At 41.3% G+C, this 26,901-nt stretch overlaps 1 long non-coding RNA gene across 4 annotated transcripts; it reads left to right on the top strand.

Moving 5' to 3' along the window:
- The first annotated feature begins 4,554 nt into the window (after nt 1-4,554).
- LOC308402070 lies at nt 4,555-25,405 on the top strand. Of its 4 annotated transcripts, none has more exons than XR_013972683.1 (4): nt 4,555-4,837; nt 5,755-7,173; nt 20,956-21,058; nt 21,506-25,405. It is a non-coding gene; the product is annotated as an uncharacterized lncRNA (long non-coding RNA). The 4 variants fall into 4 exon arrangements; XR_013972684.1 differs by lacking the exon at nt 4,555-4,837 and adding an exon at nt 7,394-7,485 and having other exon boundaries at nt 5,605-7,173; nt 20,925-21,058; XR_013972685.1 differs by lacking the exon at nt 4,555-4,837 and adding an exon at nt 7,394-7,485 and having other exon boundaries at nt 5,605-7,173.
- The last annotated feature ends 1,496 nt before the right edge of the window (nt 25,406-26,901 follow it).

A 26,901-nucleotide genomic window follows, 5' to 3' on the forward strand; every position in this document is an offset into this window, starting at 1 on the left:
CTCTGAATGATATTGACACCCTCTTCTCAACGAGAAGTCTGGGCTCGGGAGAGCCCGAGTGCCCTGGAGGGACTTTCCCTGCCAGATACACGATGGATGGGTGGCAGACCTGGAGGATCTTGTGCCTGGCGGGACTGTCTATCGAGGACGCTGAAGATATCTACCTATTCGGAACCATGATAACAGGGTTCTTGCTGATCGGAGCTGGCTTGGCCCTTACTTATCGGAGAAATAAGAGAGCGGAACCAGCTGTTCAAACCCCTAAGCTGACCGCTGGAATTGAGGCGATCGGACGAGGCACGGCCTCTCACACCGAACGTAGCATGGTTAACACCTTGGAGACGCTTACAGCTGCCGTGAAGACTCAAACTAACACCATTGAGCGTATGATGGGATACATCAGAGAGGGGCCTGCTCGCAATGACACCTTTGAGCGAAAGTTGGATCACATCGCAGAACGGATCACTGCAGCTGTGGGGTCTCAGAATCAAAAGAATGACAACACCACGGAACGGAAGTTTGATACCATCATGGGGAGGCTCGCGGCTCTCCAACGGGAGATCGAGGGACCAGTGTCAGAGTGCTAAATTCGCTGCTCGCATAAAGGAGAAATCGACAATATTCAACATATGGACACCACGGCGCCAGCTGCTCAGGCCCGAGGCTGGAGCCCACCAAAACAACTCCCTGATAACGACTGTGTGATGACTATTCTTCCCATCCCATGAAGGCCACCTGGGTTGGCTGGCAGACTGTTTACTTAGCCTGATAGAGCGAAGGACACTGTCTCAGCTGGACTCTGGACATGCACACACACACACTTACACTGATAAGCACGCACTCATCCCCCTCCCTTTCCAAACGCCTTCGATGCTTGTTTCCTGCGGGGGAAGACGGCGGGTCTGCGTGCCGCGCTGAAATGGTAGCGCTGTGTAGGATGACTGCTGTGTTCCTTCGGATTACCCCCCACCCCCCTATCCATCCCCTGTGGCTTGTCATGTGCTCTAATGTTGCGATGTGGACATTAATGTGCTCTCTGTGCAGAGGAGTTTTTTTTTTGTTTCCTGTTCTCATGCTGTCCTCCCATAGGTGCCCAGCGTGAGAAGAGGTCTCTTTTTTTCCTCTTGTACTTTTCCCATTGTTGTGTAATTTTTCAGTGTTATTCTCTGCAACGCTGCCGATCTCCGACTGTATTCCTATGTGATGTGTTTGTTGTGTGTCTAAGTCGGGGGGGGGGGGGTCCTATTCCTCTGCGGGGCAACCTGCATATGGCCAATAAAGCATTCATTCAATTCAATTCAATTCAATTCAATAATGAATTACAATATTCCCGACAAGAAGAAATAAATGCATGAACGAGTTTTTCAGCATCACTCTGGGACAGGATATTTCTGATTTTCAAGATATTGCAGCAATGGAAGAAAGCAGTCATAAATATTTGCTTAATATTTCCATTAAAGGAGAAATCCTGGTCAAAATGACTCTAAGATTCCATATAGTGTTACTGGAGGCCAAGGTATTGCATCCAGAAAAGGATAAAATCCGTAGCTGTTGATAAAATTGGCACAGAGCTTCCCCCATGCATTACCAAAGATTCACATCAAACTCATTCTTGATTGCTTTAATGAACATTTTGTTATTGTCACAGTTTGATACTGATGATTTCTTGTGAACACTCCTTTAGTTTAAACCCAGTGACAGTATCAAGTTATTATGTTTGTTTTCATGTAAGTATCTACACTTATATTATCTATCTATACTTCGTCTGCATCCCTCGAGGCCCCATTTGAAGGCTGATTATGTCCCAACATAGGCCAGAATTCATAGCGCAGTGGTGGCTGTGGCTTTTTTTTTCAACAAAGAAAAAACCCCAGCAGATGGCTGAAGCGTGGTGGCCAAAGAATAAACTTTTAAAAGCAAGTATAAAATTTTAGATCACTTATATATCTGCAAAGAACGTTATAACATTACTGTTGGCTACATGTCCACAAAGTTATGTATAGGGGTGGGTTTTTAATTATCAATTTATCGATTAAAATCGCTTCTAGCTTGGATAATGTGATATCGATTCATTAAAATCCTGAATTGATTTTTTAATACAAATTTATTTTGACCAAAATGCCAGAATTTCAGGTTAAACCTCAGAAAATTTCAACAAATAACAACAACCAAACAGCTGAAATAGTAAATGAGAGCAGGAACACGATTCTGCACAAAGACGTAAACACAAAGCGTGGATCCACCGACGGATCAGAATCAGCGAGATGTCGCCTTTCTCTCACGACAGCACGGACACGGTCGGGGCTGAAAGCCGACAGCTCGCTGATCCGTGCTTTGAGTTCCCGCCCTTTTTCCACTAGATTCTGAAGCTGCAGGTTTTGTCTCTCTCCAAACAATATTGACTAAACCAGCAGCTAAAGAAGATCCAACCCTTCACATAAACATCGTCATGAACTTTTGCTGTTTTACTTCCACAACAATAAAATCACACTTCATGCACAGCTCTCTCCCTCTCTCTCTCTTTCTGTCTATGTGTACTTCAAGAACAGTTTCCCGTCAAAAAAATCTGTTTTCTGCATTATTCGCTTGTTTATTACTCACAAGTCTACTGTTGTTTACAGTGCTGTCGGCCGCTGTTTTTTCCCTTTTACCTAATTCTGAAAAGAAAGTCTCATTTCTGCTGTTCAATAGGCTACTGAACAAATTCAAACTTTTTAAAATTATGCGAAATTTCAAAACACTTAGCTGTGTCTCTAATAAAACCTCTGTAACTTTGCTCTGCTTCACTTCAGCAGCATCAGCTAAGGTTCATATGTTGATTAATGGTTTTCTTTCATTTTTGATGTACTGCTGAATATTTTTATAAAATCCCAGGCCAGGAAAATCAACTTTGTGTTTTTCTGTGTTTTATCCTCAGCTACTTCGACACAAAGGCATCTGCTGTGATGCTCACACCTTTGATAGAGTCTAGCAAGTGTCGGCTTTTTTTATAGATATAAAAATATGGAAATGTATTGATGCAGGACCTGAATGATGATATATGGAATGTGGAATATCTGTCCATGCAGACAATATTGATTTGTAACTTAAAATTTGTTATTTTAACTAATAATCTTGTCAGCATAAAGTTCTTTATTTGGAGCACAGATCTACAAGAAAGATAAGTTACTGAAACGTGCTTGTGCTTAAATTCCATATCAATCTTTGGCAATATTGTGAGTAATGTTAAACTTAAAGATCATCTCTGCCTCCTGATCTGTTTCCTGCTGCCTGCCACTGAAGGCAGTGGGGAGAGGTAACAATTAGGCAGTGCATTTACCGTGGCATATAATGTCATCTTTTCTCATTACAGTCCACTTTGACCAGCAGGTTTGTGACAGTTGGCTTAACATACCGAGCCAAGGAATCTAAATATACATTTGGCATCTCAGTGGGGCTACCAAAAGTCATCACCTCAGTCTTTTTATCATTGAATTTTGAAAAGTTAAGAGACATCCAAGCCTTAATGTCATCAAGACACTGAAGTAATGGTTGTATGGAATATGTGCCTTTATGATGTAGAGGGACATATATCTGACAGTCATCAGCATAGAAGTGAAATGCAATGCTGTGTTTTCTCAGTATAGATCCAAGAGAGAGCAGATACAAAGAAAAGAGAAGGGGGCCTAGAACTGAGCTCTGTGGGACACCACACAAGAGAGGAGCGGAGGACGGCACATGGTCACAGAGACTGACACAAAATGTTTGCCCCGCCAAGTAGGACCTGAACCACTCAAGTGCCCACCCAGTGCTCCAAATGACAGAGTAAAATGCATGATCCACAGTATCAAATGCAACTGTCAAATCTAAAAGTACAAGAACAACACAGTCCCCAGCATCAGTGGCTAAAAATATGTCATTAAAAACTTGTAAAATGGCTGATTCAGTGCTATGAAAGGGTTTAAAACCAAATTGGAAAACGTGTAAAACATTTTGCTTTTTCAGGAAGGTCATTCATTGACTGTCAACTCTCTTTTCAAGAATTTTGGAAAGAAAAGGTAGTTAGAAGAAAGGCCTGTAATTTGCAAGAATCGTAAGATCAAGAACAGGTTTTTTTTAAACAGGTGTTTGACTACAGTGTGTAAAAAATCTTGGGGGCTACATCTGACAATGTGGATGACAAAAATGACAAAAATGGATTGAAACTGAAAAATGGTTTGAAACCGAAAAAAAATGGATTGAAACCGAAAAATGGATTGAGACCGAAAAAAAAAAAATTGTAAACGAAAACAAAAAAATTACAGTTTCAATTAATTGTTTATTCACTATCAATTGTTTTTTCGGTTTCAATACAAGATTTTCCAGTACATTTATTTCAGTTACAATATTTTTTTTCGGTTTCGCTTCAAGGTGGCATCGTTCTGATTCCATATTGTCCTCCCCACGATGACGTTTTCATCGAGGCCAAGGAAAAGAGTTTAGGAAAAGGAGATTGGCGCTACTTTTGAAATAACACTCCACTGGGTTACGTTGTGCAGCTGAGTCACGTGACCGCACAGCAACAAATCACAGCGGAGTCAGATAAAGGGGGCGGAGCAAAGTGTGTATGCAGGAGAGGAGTCGAGCAGAGAGAGCTGCTTTTTTATGAAACGGTTGTAAAGTAGTAAACTTACAGGAACATATACCACTACCAACGTTTGGATCGATATCTGCATCGATCTGCACACCCTTGTCTCCTGGATCGTAGCTGAGATCAGCGTGAACCACGTGGGTCTCTGCTCCCTGATCTGTTTCCTGTTTTTGGAAAGTGTTCCAGCTTCATCACGGAGTTTCCCTCGGTTTGTGGGCTCGTCTAAAGGTAAGCATCGAGCTAACTTTAATGTGGGTTCAGTTTATGCTGAGTTTAGCTCTGTTGAGAATAATAGATTGCTTGGTAGACATTGGAGTTAGACACACTGTAGAGTTTGTGATTGCTTGCAACATCATAATATGGCGGTTGCTGGGGGGAAAGAATACATAAAGAAAAATAGTCTTGGAATATGAACAAAAGGATGGGGTGCAGGGCAGGAGAACAACCAACCCCCACCCCAGGACCTGAAGCCACAGGTACAAGCCTGGGGGAGCGCAACTCCAGGGTGAGAGTAGTGGAAGCTTGCTGAGAAGGAGGCCAAAGGGCTTTGGAGCGTGATGTCACAGGGGTGGGCGTGGAAAGGATTTTGGCCTGACGCGCCACTTTCTGGGCCAAAGCTCAAGTATGGGCTCAAAATGTGATCATAAATATTTTGTACTTGTAAATCAGGATTTGTATTTGTATGTGTATGTGTTTACGACTGTGCGTAAACCCCCCCCCCCCCCCTAATATTGGTATGATCTGAGCTCAGGCACTAAGCAGGACGGGGCAGCTACTGCCTGCGAGTTAGTGAATGGTAAATTGCCTGTATTTAGAGAAACTGTGATATTCTGGATTAGGCTCTTTGAAAAGATCGGACGTGGATAGGTGCCTTTATTGAACAGCAGGACATCACACACTAACTTGTTGTTTTCTTAGCGTGCAGAAATCTACCCTTTTTGTTGTTATATATTGGTCAACCAAGAACTAGCCCTGTAACAGGCACTTCTGTATTTTACCACTGGGGGGCAACAATTCACTCTATTACAAAACTGTTTTTGTTCATCTGTTTATTTTTTTATGAGCTTTGTTTGATTTGTTGAGTATCTGAGGCTGAGACCGCAAAAACATGATTGTTGGCCTGTATTTATATAGTGCTTTACTAGTCCCTTAGGACCCCAAAGCGCTTTACATATCCAGTCATCCACCCATTCACACACTGGTGATGGCAAGCTACATTGTAGCCACAGCCACCCTGGGGCGCACTGACAGAGGCGAGGCTGCCGACACTGGCCCTCTGACTACCACCAGTAGGCAACGGGTGAAGTGTCTTGCCCAAGGACACAATGACCGAGACTTTCCAAGCCGGGGCTCGAACCGGCAACCTTCCGATTACAAGGCGAACTCCCAAGTCTTGAGCCACGATCGCCCCGCAGTGATGATGTGATGGGATTTCCGGCTCTTTCAGCTCGGCTCACTAAAAAGAGTCTGCTCTTTCGGCTCCAAACCGGCTCTTCAGGTTGTTTTGTTGCTTTAATTAATTTATTATTAACAATAATATAAAATTATGCACAAAAGGAATTACTAATGTAAAAAAAGAAGTGGTTTTATTTATATATGTTTATATATAAATATATGCGGTGGCCCCTAGAGACAAAACACGTACAAACTCCAAAACACATTTCTAACGTTAACTGAACTTTCAAAACCGCTACCTAGATCACTTAAATTACACAATTGAAAGCATGTGTGTATTGTTTGTGTATTTATACACAAGCACTCATATATATTCAAATAATTTAAAAAAAAGTTCATTTACCTGTTACTACCACACACCAAATCCGGTCGTTGGTACTTGCTGGCTTGTGTAGCCACTAGGTAACAAAAGCTCAACACTGCGCCCGAGCATCCTGGAGCACTTCTGTTGTCTTTTGTACGTGTTTTGGAGTTTTTACGTGCTTTGTCTCTAGGGGCCACTGTAAATATACTTTTATTTATTCACTCCACACAAAATGTAATAAATAAATAATATAATACAAAAAACCAACTATTTACATTTCAACTTTTAACTATTTAAATTTTCAGCTTTTTTCCTTTTAAACAAATTTAAAGTGAAACAACACAAAACACTGCAAACCACAACACAATTAAATATAAATTAAAATATGAAAACAAAAAGAACATGCATATTCTCTGCCATTTGGGCCTGCATGAATAAACTTTCTGAATCCTTTATCATCCGCAACTGAATATAGTTTTGGATGATTACTATACCTTTCTAATGTGACGTTGATGTCCCTGGCTGTTTCCCTCCAGCTCTGTTCCTGTGCTACTGCCAGTGTAACTACTGCCCCTCCCCTCTCTTTTCAGCGCAAAGCACAAGGCTCGAGTGCGGAGTGACACGGGGAAAAAAGTGCGAGAGAGAGAGAAAAAAAAACGGCTCCCAATAAGGAGCCGGCTCGCGTCGTTCACTCCAAAGAGCCGGCTCTACGAGCCATTTCGTTCGCGACCGACACATCACTACTGCAAGTGCGCTGTTGGAGAAATGGAGCTAGGCAGACAGAGGAGAACTGAAGATTGACCAGGTACCAAAGTAAATCATTCATACTGTATAAAAAATGTAAATATGACGGTGTATCACGAAAGATTGATATGAGTTTCATTGATATGAAACTGATCACTTGACCAATATTACGTTACTTGCTCTTCAAGTTAATCAACAAATGGCGAAATGAAAAGCCGAACAACAACAATGCTGTTTCTTTAGAGAGTCTTAGCTTATGTGTGTTTATTTCATATTTTCAGTTGTTTCCCTCCACGGCTAAATAAATCGGTTTCAGTAATGCACTGATATACAAGAATGGACATAAGGAGCTTCTTTCAAAGAAAAAACTCAGGTAGATGTTATTTTATATATTATGCTTTGTATGTTGTTCAGTATATCTATGCAAAACAAGAGGACTTTCAATACACAGCAGTATATTCACAGTTGAAACCAGATATTTACATACAATTTATGGAAAACACAAGAACATTTTTTTTACTGTACAACATCAATTTAGAGTAAACTTGTTTTGTTTTAGATAAATAAATATTGAAATATCTTTTGAATTAGTTAAATGTCAAAATAAAGAGAGACAGAGCTGTCTATTTTTTATCACTTTCATCAAATTTAGGAGTACATATACACTAAGTTTATTGTTAATTAATAAGAAAACTCCAGACGATTCCATTCTGCGCTGAAGAAGCTTCTGATAGGTTAGTAGAGTCCATGTGAGTAAATTGGTGGAACAGCTGTGGATGCATATAAGACAAAACACAGAGCCTGTTTCTTTGAAATGGAAAATTAAGAGATGTCAACCAAAACACCAGGAAAAGGATTGTGGAGCTCCATAAGTGTGGCTCAATTTTGAATACAATTTGGTGCCATTTAAAATTAAGAAATACAGATAGTTTCTCTATTTACTCTTAAAGTTTACAAATATGTTTTTTATATTTATCAATCTAAAAAAATAAACATTTACCGTATTTCCCGGACTATAAAAGCGCACCTGAATATTAGCCGCACAAGCTAAAATCAGGGGAAAATCCTGTTTTGTACATACATTAGCCGCACCTGACTAAAAGCCGCAGGTGTTTCAATGTTGACTTATCATATGTAAGAGAATATGCACAAAGCGAAATGTCAGGAAAGAGATGGCTGTTTGGAGACACACCTCTTTTATTAATATTTTGAAAAACAAGTTATGGGTACATATTTGCATAACGTTTTAGGTATATGTGCAAGTAGCAGTAATTACAAGTACGAAACATGTACTGTGCTTCATGAATGAGTAACAAATGTAGTACATAACAATAACCTACAGCACACCAGAAAAATAGATTCGGACTACCTTTTAGGCTCAGGTGCAGCGACACGGCTTTAACAAGAAGAAAAGTCAGTCATTCACCACCATCTTCCTGCGCACTAAAACCACCAAAGTCCTCTTCTCCAGTGTCAGATACGAACAGGCTCAGGATGGCTACGTCATCCACTCTCAGCTTCTTTCCTTCGTTGTCACTTTGAAAACCAAAGAAATCCTCGTTGTCAGTGTCGGAGTCGAACACCCTCAGAAAGGCCGTGGTGTCCTCCTCTCCATCATGCAGCAGTCCAGCCCTTCGACATCCGTTGGTGATCATGGATGTTTTCACACTTTTCCACGCTGTCAGATTCCACCGGTGGAATTGAGCATAACTTGCTTTTCGCAAGTTTATCGCCGCTCGTCATCCACGACTCCCGCTGAACGCGTAGCGTTAATTTGAAGTTTGTTTTTCGTGCTACTTGTACGGCACTATGTTGCCTGGCGGATGGACACGTGACCAACATACCACTCTTGAACCCCGATACTGTGTGTCTGATCACATGCCCTTCCGCCAGGCAACGTAGTGCCGTACAACAGCGGAACAAACAAAACAAATTGTCTTACGATATGATAAAAATCATGGACAATCCATAGAAAAGCCGCACCTGACTAAAAGCCGCAGGGTTCAAAGCTTGTGCAAAAAGTAGCGGCTTATAGCCCGACAATTACGGTAGTCTGATTTGATGTGTATCTTTACCAAGTGTATCTGTTTTGATCTGAAGAGTATGTAAATATCTGGTTTCAACTGTATATTTGATGATTGTCAGCACAAAGAGGGAGAGAGAGGAGAATGAGGACAGAACAGTAAGGGAACAAGAGCAGGTGAGAAACACATGTTAGTCAAATGGTTGTTTACCAAAATCCGTATCATAGGTACTTGTGTATCTCGTACCTAGTGTTTCTTTTCAGGTTTGTTATTTTTCAAGTTATAGATTTATTAAGTTATGCAGGCTTATGAAGGCTAAATAATTATATAAACTTTTCTGAATGTAAATAGTGTACTTTTGGTAGAATTAAAAAACTAAGTGTAGTGCGGGTCTATGATGATTTTTAGTGCTACTATCATCTAGTTCTGATTCTGGTTCTGTCTTGGTTAAGTCCTAAGTGGTCCTGATTTTGAACTGTTGTAGTCCTGTTTTAATTCCGGATCAGTTCTGGGTCTGGTTGAATTGGGGTTTAGTCCTCGTGTCTTGATGCAGCCCCAACTTTGTTCTGCCTTGCTGATTAATTAAAATACTAGTTTAAGGTGTCCTGCATATGTGATATATATTTTTTCCTATATGAAGTCATTCTTTTTTGAACAAAATTCATAATAAAGCCCATTTCAGTCATTTCTACCCTCACTTAATTTCCTTTTGCTGCTCAGCTCTCACACAGTGGCTCAGTTATGCTCCAATTAATCTTTCAGTAATGTCTACCCCCCCCCAAATAAAAAAAGAAAGAAGAAAAAAAAGAATCCCACATCCATCCTTTAGGGCTAAGCCCCGGGTGTTTCAGATGTCTGCTTCCGCCTCTGGTGTGGACTATGAAGTAGGGCAGTGGAGTAAAGACCCAGAGTACTTACCGCCACTGTCCTACCCCGATATCGTCACGTATCTTGTTAACCCTGACCCTAACCCTCACGTTCGGATTTCGGAGTGCCCTACGTGTAACGTTGGTAACCAGTCTGGATTTGTTTGATTCATTTCATAGGCAGGCTTCCCTACAGTTGTGCGAAAGAGTTAGCAAATCGTTACATAGCACGTATGTCTCCACAGTCACTCAATTCTATGTTTGTTTGCAATTTCTATAACCTCCAAGAACCCCAACGATAATATTATTAAGCTATAAAGAGTGATATGAACATACAGAACTTGCCGGAGTTAAAATGTCTGGAGCACACCAACAGATATCTGGAGATGGAAGAAAACTGGATATCAAGCCGTCGCATGGCTGCTATCCAGGCTAGACGCCTTCGTTTTGTAAGGTCCGCCATATAAGATAAGATAAGATAAGATAAGATAACCTTTATTAGTCCCACACGTGGGAAATTTGTTTTGTCACAGCAGGAAGTGGACAGTGCAAAAGTTATGAGGCAAAAATTAGGATACAATAAGAATAAATACAGTACACAACTGTACAGAATAGAATAAAATAAAATACTATATACAGTAGAATAAAATAAAATAAATATACAATAAGATAAAAATAGAATACAAATACAAATGCTATATACAACTGAGTAAAAGTACAACGATGACAGAAAGGATTATTGCACTTAGTATTATTGCATATGTATGGATGTGTGTGTTTGATCAGTTAAAGTCTTTGTTGTGGAGCCTGACAGCAGTGGGGAGGAAAGACCTGCGAAATCTCTCCGTCCCACATCGTGGGTGCCGCAGTCTCCCACTGAAGGAGCTGCTCAGTGCTGTCACAGTCTGCTGCATGGGGTGGGAGATGTTGTCCAACAGGGATGACAGCTTAGCCGCCGTTCTCCTGTCACTCACCACCTCCACTGGGTCCAGAGGGCATCCTAGAACAGAGCTGGCCCTTCGGATCACCCTGTTCAGTCTCTTCCTGTCCCCAGCAGAGATGCTGCCGCCCCAGCAGACCACACCATAAAAGATAGCAGAAGCCACAACAGAGTCATAGAAGGTCTTCAGGAGTGGGCCCTCCACTCCAAACGACCTGAGTCTCCGCAGCAGGTACAGCCTGCTCTGCCCTTTCCTGTAGAGGGCGTCTGAGTTATGAGTCCAGTCCAGTCTATTGTTCAGATGAACACCAAGGTACCTGTAGCTGTCCACAGCCTCAATGTCCATACCTTGGATGTTCAGTGGTTGCAGTGGAGAATGCTTGTGCCTGCGGAAGTCTACCACCAGTTCCTTGGTTTTACTGGCGTTGATCTGGAGGTAGTTCAGCTGGCACCAGTCCACAAAGTCTTGGGTCAGACCTCTGTACTCCTTGTCGTCCCCATCAGTGATGAGGCCGACTATTGCAGAGTCATCAGAGAACTTCTGCAGGAAGCACTGGATGGAATTGTGGGAGAAGTCTGCAGTGTAGATGGTGAAGAGGAACGGAGCCAGAACCGTTCCCTGTGGGGCCCCCGTACTGCAGACGACCCTGTCCGACACACAGCCCTGAGTCCTCACATACTGTGGTCGGTCGGTGAGGTAGTCCAGGATCCAGGAAGTGAGGTGATGGTCCACTCCAGAGTTCACCAGCTTGTCCTTTAGAACCGAGGGAAGAATGGTGTTGAAGGCACTGGAGAAATCAAAGAACATGATTCTCACAGTGCTTCCAGCGGTCTCCAGGTGAGCGAGGGAACGATCTAGGAGGTGAATGACGGCATCATCCGCTCCAATGCCAGGCTGGTAGGCAAACTGAAGTGGGTCCAGTGATGAGCTTATTAGGCGCCGAAGCTGAGCCAGGACCAACCGCTCTAGGGTCTTCATCAGGTGGGATGTCAGAGCCACCGGCCTGTAGCTGTTGAGGTCCTTGGGGCGTGAAGTCTTTGGCACTGGTACAACACAGGAGGTTTTCCAGAGCTGTGGGACTCTTCCCAACCTCAGGCTCAGGTTGAAGAGGTGCTCCATCACCCCACACAGTTGGTCCGCGCAGGACCTGACGACCCTCAAGCTGATGCCATCTGGACCCGCTGCCTTCTTGCCATTAATCCTCCTCAGTTCCCTCCTAATCTGGGTGGTTGAGAGAGACACGCTGGAGCCTTGTGTTGAGTGTGTATTGGATGCTGCATTTGGGGGTGGGGGGGAGTGAGCAGGGTGAATAGAGGAGGTGTGAAGTGTCTGAGGTGGAACAGCAGCAGTGGGGGTGGGTGAGTCTGCAGCCGATGTTGCAGACTGCCTCATGGCTGAATCAAATCTGTTGAAGAAATGATTCAGTTCATTTGCCCATCTCACATCCCTCCCAGCTCCCTCATGATGCTTCCAGGTTGGGAAAGAATAAAAAAGACAAACCCTTTTTAAGCTTATTCCACAGCCGGCAACACGGCAAGTACGAACCATGGCTGTTGTGTGTGCCTTCGCTCCTTTTTCGCTTGTGCTTTGTTTGGACCCGGAAAATGGCGCATCAGGCCAAAATACTTTCCACGCCCGTGACATCACGCTCCAAAGCCCTATGGCGGTGACAACTCTTCCACAGTAGCAGGTAGGATTTTTCTTTTTTTTGTTGACGGCTAGTTTTACCTTTCCATACGGATGGTCTGTTTATGTTTTGATCAAGAGCCTTTTTTGGGCAGCTGAAGAGGAGAAGTCCATCTTATGGCCAACCTCTGACTGTTTCTTGGTCATATTACCCAGCAAAACCCAGTATCCAAGTTCATCTGTAACAGTCCTTGTGCCACAGATCTGCACTGTTGCTTCTACATTAAACAGAAGAGCAGCGACATGGCTGCAGGTCTCCGCAACTCCGGCCATACAGGTGCAGTGGACGGCTTCAACCTTCCCTGTGATGCTCACAATGACCCATGGTCACAGGTCATTAATCAATGTATAAAACTAAAATAAAATGTATTTTTAGTGACACAGGATAAAAGAATGGAAGTAAGATGTATAATTAGAATTATTTATAATAAATATGAACAAATTATTGCAATTTCTTTAACTGTAGTAGTGCCATTTGTGGGAGCATTTCAAGTTTCCATATATTAATACAACCGTTATAGCCCAAATTTTAATAATCTGTATGCATATGTATCCATTAGGTCCATAGTAACTACATAAATTGGAAAACTTGTAGTGCAATAAACTACAAAAAAATTTAAAATCTGTTTGATTTGTTTTTTTTACATATCTTTTTAGTTAAAATACAATTAAGAGGTGTATCTCTCGAAATTGTAAATAGAAAAGTTTCCAACCACAAGAAATTTATTTTGAGTGTATTTATAATTTTATTTTTGAGATACACTAATTTTTATATACTACAGGAAAAATGGAAATAAATAGTTTATTTTGATGCATTATAATATTTACAACAGTGTAATTTAAGTTCTAAGCATCCCAGAAACAATACGGAAAAGCACAAAGTCAAACATCATCATCATCATCATCATCATCATTTATTTATATAGCACTTTAAAAACACACCTAGTAGACCAAAGTGTTGTACAATACTAATATGCACATGACTTTTATGAACATCAACATAGGCTTATAAGGCCCACAAAAATGACGTCACTTCCGGTTTCGGGCAGGTAATGGCGGACATGCAATAATTTGCACTGATGTATATGCCAACGTAAGAAGTGTTATGAACATCGGCAAAGCGTGTTTCTGGAATATTATCTTTTTGTTGCTGCAAGTGCTTCTTATGCAAATTTTTCTAAAGCTATACAGGGAGTGCAGAATTATTAGGCAAATGAGTATTTTGTCCACATCATCCTCTTCGTGCATGTTGTCTTACTCCAAGCTGTATAGGCTCGAAAGCCTACTACCAATTAAGCATATTAGGTGATGTGCATCTCTGTAATGAGAAGGGGTGTGGTCTAATGACATCAACACCCTATATCAGGTGTGCATAATTATTAGGCAACGTCCTTTCCTTTGGCAAAATGGGTCAAAAGAAGGACTTGAAAGGCTCAGAAAAGTCAAAAATAGTGAGATATCTTGCAGAGGGATGCAGCAGTCTCAAAATTGCAAAGCTTCTGAAGCGTGATCATCGAACAATCAAGCGGTCGCAAGAAGCGTGTGGAAAAACCAAGGCGCAAAATAACTGCCCATGAACTGAGAAAAGTCAAGCGTGTTTGGCCATATTGCAGAGCTGCAACATCACTGGAGTGCCCAAAAGCACAAGGTGTGCAATACTCAGAGACATGGCCAAGGTAAGAAAGGCTGAAAGACGACCACCACTGAACAACACACACAAGCTGAAACGTCAAGACTGGGCCAAGAAATATCTCAAGACTTATTTTTCTAAGGTTTTATGGACTGATGAAATGAGAGTGAGTCTTGATGGGCCAGATGGATGGGCCCGTGGCTGGATTGGTAAAGGGCAGAGAGCTCCAGTCCGACTCAGACGCCAGCAAGGTGGAGGTGGAGTACTGGTTTGGGCTGGTATCATCAAAGATGAGCTTGTGGGGCCTTTTCGGGTTGAGGATGGAGTCAAGCTCAACTCCCAGTCCTACTGCCAGTTTCTGGAAGACACCTTCTTCAAGCAGTGGTACAGGAAGAAGTCTGCATCCTTCAAGAAAAACACGATTTTCATGCAGGACAATGCTCCATCACACGCGTCCAAGTACTCCACAGTGTGGCTGGCAAGAAAGGAAGAAAAACTAATGACATGGCCTCCTTGTTCACCTGATCTGAACCCCATTGAGAACCTGTGGTCCATCATCAAATGTGAGATTTACAAGGAGGGAAAACGGTACACCTCTCTGAACAGTGTCTGGGAGGCTGTGGTTGCTGCTGCACGCAATGTTGATGGTGAACAGATCAAAACACTGACAGAATCCATGGATGGCAGGCTTTTGAGTGTCCTTGCAAAGAAAGGTGGCTATATTGGTCGCTGATTTGTTTTTGTTTTGTTTTTGAATGTCAGAAATGTATATTTGTGAATGTGGAGATGTTATATTGGTTTCACTGGTTAAAAAAAAAATTGAAATAGGTATATATTTGTTTTTTGTTAAGTTGCCTAATAATTATGCACAGTAATAGTCACCTGCACACACAGATATCCCCCTAAAATAGCTAAAACTAAAAACTACTTCTAAAAACATTCAGCTTTGATATTAATGAGTTTTTTGGGTTCATTGAGAACATGGTGGTTGTTCAATAATAATATTATTCCTCAAAAATACAACTTTCCTAATAATTCTGCACTCCCTGTATGTGGAAGGAAACCGTGACCTAGGACAAGCTAATGGCATAAGATGTAAGTACAACTCCTCCGGTTTCACATGCCAAAAAAATAATTTTTGGTTCCAGTTCTACAGGGATTTAAAAATAGTTAGGTAAAACGGAGTGCCTTCTCCGACCGGTTGTAAAGGGTTAATTATATATTTTATGTAATAATTTATAAAATTTGGGTTAAAAACAATAGAAGACAAATGGCACTAGACACTTTTCTATTGTCCACACGATAGTGCTGGGCGATATGACGATATCTAACGACTTGTGCGCGCTGACTCCACTGACAAGGTACGAAAAAATGTCACGCTACGTCAATAGCAGTAGGTCTTCAGGGATTCTACGTCACGGCTGTATTTCATGCGGGTCCACATTTCCAACGCAATCAGTCACTATACAGTCTCTGCTATTTTGAGCTACTTTTAAGCATCTTTCTTGTAGTCGTCGTTACAACACAGTGTGTTTGTTTTGATTCATTTCCCCGGAAGATGGCCCAGCGTTCCCAGCGTTCCCAGCGTTCCGTGATGTCAACTCCAAAGCCCTATAGAGAGAGTAGTGGAAGCCTACTGCGAAGGATGCGAAAGGGCTACATTTGCTTGCTTGTTCAATTATTTCCATCATGCTTTGACTGCGGCTGTAACCAGACCTATTCCAGCAGGATTTGTAAAAAGCGTTTTGCCAGACACACAAAGCCGGACAACTTTTGTTCTGAGTCTAAGAAGATTAGAGAGAAAATGATCGGACTTCTCGTGTGGCTAGGTGCTGTTGAGGTTCACTTTCTCTTGACTTCACCGATTCTTTTGATATCCCAGCTGGAGAAGAAGGGTCAGATGAGGCTGAAGTATGTTTCTTCAAAGCTTTATTACCACTGATCCCACTACATGCAGTCACAGCAAACACCAAGTGGTTCTGAGAAGTACTTCTCATACACACACCTTTATAGGCTGTATTCCAATTCAGGGTCTGCAGCCTTGGAGGATGCGGGCCATGCGGGAATCATCCTCAAAGACCGAAAGTGAGATGCTTGTGTAATGGGACAGTCTTGCCTCCATGGCGCTGCTCAGGTTGCCTAGCAACCATGTCACTAACCGCTGAAACGTTTCATACAGCATTGTTTGAAATGGAAGAGAAACAGTTTTTGTTCATCTGTTTATTTTTTTATGAGCTTTGTTTGATTTGTTGAGTATCTGAGGCTGAGACCGCGGGACTGTAAAAACATGATTGTTGGGCTTCATTTCTGTACTGAACAGTCATTTTAAGATTAGCTAGTAAATAACAATTAGCTAATGTTGTTCATGAGACTAAAGTCATTTCATGTTGGTGATGTAAATATTATACTGCCAATATTACAGTTATTATTATATTAATCATTATTAGTTATTACAGCATTGAACTTGAACTCTGTGTCAAATACTGAGCTTCAGTAAAGATTCAAGTTGCATTTATTTATGTCCTATCACCTTAAATCTTCACTCAAAGACAAGTATCTTTGACAGTGTATTAGGGCTGCCACAAACGATTATTTTGATAGTCGACTAGTCACAGATTATTTTTGCGATTAGTCAACTAATCAGATCATCATCCATTGAACGTAAAACATACAGCTTATTGCACCAGCAGCATCTGCTCTTATATAATTATCATTAGCTTACAGCTTTAAGTGTTTAAGGTATGTGCTAACTAAAAATAAAGACAAAATGATAGTTTATTAAATTTTAATGAAATTTGCAGATTGTTTCAGTGAAGTTTAATAAACTCCTTGCTATCTAAAATATAACAGGACACCGGAGTAAATTCTCCAGCATCTCACACTTCTGATGATCAGCTGTCTGCTTGAAGTTTATTCAGCTGTGTAAGAACTATAACTTTAATCTCAGCCAAACCGATTTACTCAGGAACAAATAAAACACTGAAAAAAGCCAAACAATAACATTTTTAAGTTATCTAAGTGACTCATATATCATGTTTAACCTGAGTAGCGAAAGACGGCGGTGGGTTTGAAAACGATTTGCCGGGAGTCCAGTGCTCTCATGGCTCTAGCGAGCCTTGCCCCCGTCTAGCTGTCGAGCTAGTGGTTAACAGACGTCTCCGAAAACGTCGGAGCGCTTTTGAAAATATGTGGTGTCTTGATAAACTGAGCAGATATTTGAGGTTTACACAGCTACATTCTTGCCTGAAAACATGTTAAATGTTTATTTTGTGACCCAGAAAGAATAATAAGAGTAATATTAAAGCTAACTAGCTGCCGCCATTGTTGGAAACTGAGCTGGGCTCAGTGTTGCCAACTCCTCAGTAAGGAAAATCGCTATTGGTTGTCCAAAAAAGTCATTAGAAGTCGCTAAATGATGTCATCGCCTAATTTGCATAATTGGTCATGCTAATCTAATTGTAACCTATGTTGTTGGAGAGAGAAATAACATCATGGAAGAGACATAAAGTGAGTAAAAACGTCCTAAATGCAGTTAGTTTATTTAGAACTACAAATTAAATTTCTTTTAGCAATTATTGTTTTTTTTAATGTCACAATTCCAACCCTGCTCCTTTGCCCGGGCTTGGACCGGCAAAAGTGACCCGAAATAGGCACTCTGGTGGAGTTACTTTGTGTGTGTGTTTATAAGTAGTTTTAAACCTTGTGATTCACAAAACAGCATAAGAGTAAAAGAAGAACTGACTGCGTTACAGCACCCGCTGCTTGTTGAGAGTAGCGCTTTCACGTCTTTTTTTAAGGGGTCTGAAAACTCGCTAAATATAGTGACCAAGTTGCTAAGTTGGCAACACTGGCTGGGCTGCGCTATGAATTCTGACTGGGACGGAGCTACTTCTTCTTCGGGGTTTAACGGCAGCTGGCATCCTTGTACATGCAGTGCTGCCATCTTCTGTTTCAGTCCGTTATTACACTCTTAAATCCTGCTACTTATTCCTGCGTCTTTTGGGATCTTACAAAGCTTCAAACGACGCGTCGACTATTAAATCAGTCGTCGACGATTTTGATAGTCGACGTAATCGTGACTAGTCGACTAATCGTGGCAGCCCTACAGTGTATATATAGATGTATCGGAATCGTGTTTATTGGCCAAGTATATGTGCAGACACATACAGGGAATTTGGTTCCAGTAGATGGTGGCTCTCAAGCACAGCAATGTAACACACACACACACACACACACACACACACACACACACACACACGTGTCTATATATATATACACATTACACATACATACACAAAGCTGTGTAAACCAACTATAAATAACGAACCTAAACTTATATACATAAAATACAGAAATGAATGAGGTGGAATGAATACTACAAAATGTACATAAGGTGCAGTTGCAGTCTGGCAGTGGGAGCAGTGTGACAAGTCAACTGTTAAGAAGGGAGATGGCGAGGAGAAAGAAACTGTTCCTGTGTCGGGTGGTCCTGGTCTGCAGGCTTCTGTACCGTCTGCCAGAGGGCAGCAGATCAAAAAGTCTGTGTGCAGGGTGTGAGGGGTCTGTGATGATTTTCCCTGCCCGTTTCCTGGTTCTTGAGAGGTACAGATCCTGGATGGAGGGCAGGGGGGTGCCGATGATCCTTTCTGCTGCCCGTACAGTCCGCTGCAGTCTGCTCCTGTCCTGTTTAGTGGCTGCTCCATACCAGACTGTGATGGAGGAGCACAGGACAGACTCAATGACCGCAGTGTAGAACTGGATCAGCAGCTCCTGTGGAAGAATGTATCATATATAAGATACAAATATTGTTATTTCATTTTGTTGGCATTACTAAATTTGGCTCAGTTCTTACATATATTTGTAACAATATATGTAGATTAATGTTGTTCGTGTGTAATTTACGTTGAGTAGGCTAACCACGTTATTACATTAATGCATGTAAGGTGAACTAGCAAACACCGTCATAGTTACATGGCTTTCTTCTTGTCTGATGGCAGATACTCCCTTCACCCTGGCCAAAAAGGCTAAAATGACCAAAGAAAAAATGGAAAACGGCTAAACATGAGAGGTTTTTAGACGAAGTTTGTGTTTTTTCCATTGTTTAAGCATTGCTTCCAGCCAAGAGTGATACCATATATGCCCTATGGCTGCAGAAAAGGCTAACATTGTTATCTTTTTACAAAAAAAACAGCTGAACATGAGAGGGTTTTGGACCAATTTTGTGTTCTCCATTCTTTAAGCACCAGTTTGAGTACCGTTTAAGCACTGTCACCGTTTCAGAAGTACCAGTTTGGTACTGGTATCGGATAGGGCTGCACGATTTTGCATGAAATGAGAATCACGATTTTTTCCCCTTAGAATTGAGATCACGATTCTCTCACGATAAATATTTATTGCACTTATTAACTGCACATCAACTTCATAACAGTTGAGACTGAACATAAAAACAATAAATAAACATAAAAACAACAAATGTCTCACATTTGTTGTTGCTGCAAAATGTTGTACTGCTTGAAATTCCGTCTCCACCGTTGCTCGACACTGCGTGTATAGAGCAGGTAGTGCAACAATAGAAAAATAGTTGCGGGACAGCACTGTGTAGCGTTTGTCTAGGGTGTTGATCATTTCCCTAAATCCCTCGTTTTGCACAGTGTTGATGGGAGCCATATCTTTGGTCAGGTGATAAGTAATGGCCTCTGTAATTTCTTTGTGCCTGCGGGAGTTCGACGGGTATAGGGAAGTGCTGTATAAGGTTCCCGTTATTGATGTTTGGGTGGTTGACCGGGATGGATTTTCTCCTGTCACTTTCTCGTCTTCCCTGACGTGCTCTCCGTTGTTTTTTCCCTACTAATTTTAGCATCACACGGCACAGCGTCTGTATCACGTGGTATAAGGCTCCGCCCTTGTCATTTGTTGAGCAGGAAGAGTGAGCGCTTGTTTTCATGCAGATTACGTCCCGGATCAAAATGCGGTACAATCGTCGTCTTTTTTTTTTCTTTTTTTTAAAATCGTTGTCATTTGGAAATGAGATCGCACAAAAGTATGAATCAAGATCGCGATTTTCTAACGATTAATCGTGCAGCCCTAGTATCGGATAAAACCTTAACGATACCCATCCCTACATACAACCACCCTTTACCTTCCCATATGGAAAAGAAATAGTAAAAAATTATATGATTTACTCATGAAAATGGCCACTTTCTCATTACTTTCATATATTGTTTTAGTAAGTATCCAAAACATAGAAGTTTCATTATATAATTTTCAAGGGGTCTTATATCTGTTTTCACTCTTGTATGCTTTTCATACAAGTTTCACACAAGACGGATACAAACTTTATAAGATTTATATATATCCTTTCCATGTGGGTTGTCTGGGTGGAGTAGGTGGAATCTAATGAGGTGCTTCAGGTGGTACTGCTACCATTGAGTGTGAGCCGGACTTGTGGATCTATAGAAGTCCATATATACAGGGTGTAGCATCCACTGGGTAAAGGTAGTGATATGCAGGGGGGTCAGTGGCTTTTTCCCCTTTCAGGTTCTTGTGACAACTGATGACTTTCTTGTTGTAGCTGCTTCTCAGTTTCCACATTGAAGTTTCATAGGTATTGTTGTCACTGAGGAGTTTAGTCATGTTTATTTGCTCTGCTTTTTTTTTTTTATCAGGGATAAAATACATATACTTTTTGTGTCCCAGCTGAGTAACAGGAGAAGAGTCTGGTGGAGCAACAGAGGAACAATTTCAGCCATTTGGACTGAGCTCAGCCACTACAGAGGAAAAAATGACTTCAACACAGAAGGTGAGAAAAATATCACAGTTACACTGTTATTGAAACTGCACAGCTTGTTGGTTTTTAAAAACATGTTAACAGCAGCTTTATCTTTTCCATCCCGGGCTCCTCCATATATACACAGAATCTACATTCACAAACAAAAAACTCAGATGTTACAAGAAGATACAAACATAATTTTTATCGGCACACATTGAAACAACAATAACAAAAATTGAACTCAATTTTTTATGAGTAAAATATTTTCTCCACTTATCAATATTTCTTCAATATGTATTTTTCATTACGACTGTCATTGTAGCACATCATTGAAATGTGATACTATGACCAGAAGGTGGTGGAAACACACCTACAATGTGTTTGTTGACATGTTTGATTCCGCTAATAGAGGGAGTTACAGTTTGTTCCATGACTGCATTTCACTCACTGCCTCTGTTTGTATCTCTGTCACTGCAGGACCAACATGGAGCGAGAAGTCAGCGCTCTCAGGAGGCCGACAAACCTCACAGAAGAAAGGGAGAGAAATCCTACAGCTGTGATGAGTGTGGGAAGGATTTTACCCGGTGTCGAGATTTAAAAAGACACCAACTCATCCACAGTGGATTTAAACCTTACAGCTGCGACTTGTGTGGAAAGTCTTTTACCCAGGCTGGAAGCTTAAAAACACACCAACTCATCCACAGTGGATTTAAACCTTACAGCTGCGACTTGTGTGGAAAGTCTTTTACCCGGGCTGGACACTTAAAAACACACCAACTCATCCACAGTGGAGTTAAAGCGTACAGCTGTGACTTGTGTGGAAAGTCTTTTACAGAGTCTGGACACTTAAAAACACACCAACTCATCCACAGTGGATTTAAACCTTACAGCTGCGACTTGTGTGGAAAGTCTTTTACCCTGGCTGGAAGCTTAAAAAAACACCAACTCATCCACAGTGGAGTTAAACCTTACAGCTGCGACATCTGTGGAAAGTCTTTTACCCAGGCTGGAAGCTTAAAAACACACCAAATCATCCACAGTGGATTTAAACCTTACAGCTGCGACTTGTGTGGAAAGTCTTTCACCCGGGCTGGACACTTAAAAACACACCAACTCATCCACAGTGGATTTAAACCTTACAGCTGCGACTTGTGTGGAAAGTCTTTCACCCGGGCTGTACACTTAAAAACACACCAACTCATCCACAGTGGAGTTAAAGCGTACAGCTGTGACTTGTGTGGAAAGTCTTTTACAGAGTCTGGACACTTAAAAACACACCAACTCATCCACAGTGGAGTTAAACCTTACAGCTGCGACTTGTGTGGAAAGTCTTTTACCCTGGCTGGAAGCTTAAAAAAACACCAACTCATCCACAGTGGAGTTAAACCTTACAGCTGCGACTTGTGTGGAAAGTCTTTTACCCAGGCTGGAAGCTTAAAAACACACCAAATCATCCACAGTGGATTTAAACCTTACGGCTGCGACTTGTGTGGAAAGTCTTTCACCCGGGCTGGACACTTAAAAACACACCAACTCATCCACAGTGGATTTAAACCTTACAGCTGTGATGACTGCGGGAAGGATTTTACCCGGGGTCGAGATTTAAGAAGACACCAACTCGTCCACAGTGGAGTTAAACCTTACAGCTGTGACTTGTGTGGAAAGTCTTTTACCCAGGCTGGAAACTTAAAAAGACACCAACTCATGCACAGTGGATTTAAACCTTACAGCTGTGACTTGTGTGGAAAGTCTTTTACCCAGGCTAGAAACTTAAAAAGACACCAACTCGTCCACAATGGAGTTAAACCTTACAGCTGTGAGTTGTGTGGAAAGTCTTTTACGTATCGTGTGGGCTTAAAAAAAACACCAACTCATCCACATTGTAGTTAAAGCACACTACTGTGAGTTGTGTGGTAAAGCTTTTGCTCAAAGTCGAAACTTACAGAACTATCTAGTTACCCACTCTGGAATTAAGGCGTACAGCTGCAACTTTTGTGGAAAAAGTTTCAGTGAAAAACACTACCGAAATATTCACCTACGGATTCACACTGGAAATGGTGTTTACTGCTGTGATCAGTGTGGGAAACTGTTTCCAACAGATGCACAGTTACAGCAACACATGTTTAGCCACACTGAGGAGAGACCTTATAAATGTGACCTGTGTGAGAAGACTTTTAAATCTCCACATCAGCTGAAAAAACACCAACAGATCCACACCAGAAAGTAACTCTACAAGTGCAGTTACTGTGAGGATGTATTTACCTTTTTATCCTGTATTTTTAACCTGATTGTTTGGAACAAGTTTGATCAGTAAACTTATGGAGTTATACTGAATGAACTGTTTGGGAAAATGAAGACTCATTTTCTCTCAGTAAGCTGAGTGTTATAATGTAAACAGTAAAAGTAATTGGACGTTGGCAGAGATGCTCTTTATTTCAGGCGACATTCAGGATAAAAATAAACAAAGCAGAGCAACACAGATGGATCCAGTTCTCAGCCCTGTCGTCGCTGTGGTGGTGGGAAAACGTTTCTTTGTAAGCTTTGTGGAAAAACTTCCAATCATCAACTGGACCTAAATCCACATCAACGTATCCACACTGGAGACAGATGAACTACTGCAAAGAATGTGGGAGAGGCTTCCACACACCAAATACATTAAAAATACATGAACTCTTTCACAGTGTGGTCAAAAAGCACATCTGTGACTAGTGTGGGTCATCCTTCACCACTGGACATGAGCTCAATGAAAAAGGATAAGGGAATCCACACAGGAGAGACACCATACAAATGCAGACAATGTGACAAAAGATAAGATAAGATAACCTTTATTAGTCCCACACGTGGGAAATTTGTTTTGTCACAGCAGGAAGTGGACAGTGCAAAAGTTATGACGCAAAAATTAGAATACAAAAAGACTAAATACAGTACACAGCTGTACAGAATAGAATAAAATAATATACTAAATACAGTAGAATAAAAAGCTTCTCACAATCAGGTCATCGTAACAAACATGAATGTACACACATGGAAGTGAACTGCAGCTGTGACCAGTGTGACAAGAGTTTCAGGAATCTCAGTTCATACTCCAAACACAAACGATCCCACGCTGTAAATAAACTGTTTCACTGTTACCAATGTGCAAAAACCTTCACTTCATTATCTGCTCTGTGCAAACATCAGCCTGATCATGCAGGACTGAAATCACTGGATCACAATGAATCTGAAGAGAGAGAAAGATCCTCTTCTGGTTTCAGGGTCAGACTTAAAAACTTTGAGATCAGGCTCCACAGAGTTCAGATGGAATCTCCTGTAAAGAGTGTCAGCTGATGTCACACTTGGATCTGATGAGGTAGCTCTGATTTCTGGACCTGGGGTCCGTTCTTCGTACGTCGCTTACTACATCCAAGACCAAATCATCGCTCTAACCGTGAGCTCGCTAATCCGGTTCTCCGAACACACCTGCTGTTGACGATTAGTACAGCTGGATGAAATGATGTGAGATCACTGGGTGTCGTAAAAGGGGCTACGCATCGATAGTAGAAACATTGATCGGCAACCCTCTGATTGGTCGGCGAAATGTCGAAGGAGCACGCACAGTATTTTTTGGCAGCAGAGCAAGAACTCTTGAGTGAGGGATTTTAGGAGTTTCAGAGTTTAATCAGTTGTAGCCACAGCTGCCCTGGGGCAGACTGACAGAAGCCAGGCTGCCATATCGTGCCATCGGCCCCTCTGGCCAACACCAGTAGGCGGTAGGGTAGATTTATTATATTACACTATATTATCCAATATTATATTACATTATATTATATTATGTTATATTATATCCTCTTTCACATTAGAGCCACAACAGGACCCACTAGAACATGGGAACAAGTAAAAGTGAAATATAAGAATATTCCACAGAATGGTAATATTTATCACTTATATTGCTTTTTGTCTCTTGGAAATCTGTGATGTCTTTTTGTATCGCTGCCTGGTTTGGTAACCTGACGGTGAAGAACAAGAATCGATTGGGACTTCTGGTAAAAACCGCTAGCAAAATTTCAGGGCGCTGGCAAGATGGACTTTTGGCCATTTACAATAGAAACGTGCTTAGAAAGGCTCATTCTATTATTAATTGTGTGAACCATCCACTTCACAGTGAGTTTGAGTTGTTGCCTTCCGGCCGCCGTTTTAGAGTACCTCCGAGGAGGACTAAAAGACTCCAGGTCTCTTTTATCCCTACTGCGTCTTGTCTCCTTAATGGCAAATAATTGTCCTTGAATTTTCTATCATTATTATTGTTATTATTGTTTTATAGTATTGTTCTGTTGTTCTTATCCTCCTGCTGCTAAACTAATTTCCCCTTGTGGGACAATAAAGAAAAATTGAATTGAATTGAATTGAATTGAATTGAAATAATCTGTTTGTTTGTTCATAACAGCAACCAAGAAAAGGGCAGAGCAAAAAAAAGACAGGTGGTGGTCCTGCACCCCCACGTCAACAAGTTGGTTAAGTAAATAATACCCTCACGGGAAAATCGATATCTCTCAATGAGCACACTGTCGCGCTGAGCTAAAGGATCCTGTCTATTCCGCAATATACGCTGGATTCTGAAAACTCTCCTTATCAATCTTGCACCTTCCGCAATGGGTGGCTCGCGTATACGGACAGGATATGACTGCGACAGACTTCCCAAATCCACCTTCGCTTTTATAGCCGTGGTCTCTCATCTTGATTACACGAAGTAATTTACAATTACTACTCTGAAATATGAATTACATCTGTAATAATCACATACATGTAATAGAATGTTAATAGTACATTTCCCTTTTATAGGAAATGACCTGTATGTATCTGTGTGACATCAATAAAAGGATCAAGTGCTGCATTATCTTTAGTTACATTGATGTTATTTATTTATGGTGAAACAGTGGTGGAATATCGCTGTTGCTTTCGTATAAATGAAGCGGACATACCTGCGTGGCCGCGATCTAATCCTGTTTACATAAAGTAAACCTGCTCCATTGCAACTCATTCTTGATTGCTTTAATGAACATTTTTTTATTGTCACAGTTTGATACTGATGATTTCTTGTGAACACTCCTTTAGTTTAAACCCAGTGACAGTATGAAGTTATTATGTTTGTTTTCATGTAAGTATCTACACTTATATTATCTATCTATACTTCGTCTGCATCCCTCGAGGCCCCATTTGAAGGCTGATTATGTCCCAACATAGGCCAGAATTCATAGCGCAGTGGTGGCTGTGGCTTTTTTTTTCAACAAAGAAAAAACCCCAGCAGATGGCTGAAGCGTGGTGGCCAAAGAATAAACTTTTAAAAGCAAGTATAAAATTTTAGATCACTTATATATCTGCAAAGAACGTTATAACATTACTGTTGGCTACATGTCCACAAAGTTATGTATAGGGGTGGGTTTTTAATTATCGATTTATCGATTAAAATTGGTTCTAGCTTGGATAATGTGATATCGATTCATTAAAATCCTGAATTGATTTTTTAATACAAATTTATTTTGACCAAAATGCCAGAATTTCAGGTTAAACCTCAGAAAATTTCAACAAATAACAACAACCAAACAGCTGAAATAGTAAATGAGAGCAGGAACACGATTCTGCACAAAGACGTAAACACAAAGCGTGGATCCACCGACGGATCAGAATCAGCGAGATGTCGCCTTTCTCTCACGACAGCACGGACACGGTCGGGGCTGAAAGCCGACAGCTCGCTGATCCGTGCTTTGAGTTCCCGCCCTTTTTCCACTAGATTCTGAAGCTGCAGGTTTTGTCTCTCTCCAAACAATATTGACTAAACCAGCAGCTAAAGAAGATCCAACCCTTCATATAAACATCGTCATGAACTTTTGCTGTTT

This window comes from Rhamphochromis sp. 'chilingali' (assembly GCF_963969265.1).
Source record: "Rhamphochromis sp. 'chilingali' genome assembly, chromosome: 1".
Taxonomy (NCBI): domain Eukaryota; kingdom Metazoa; phylum Chordata; class Actinopteri; order Cichliformes; family Cichlidae; genus Rhamphochromis; species Rhamphochromis sp. 'chilingali'.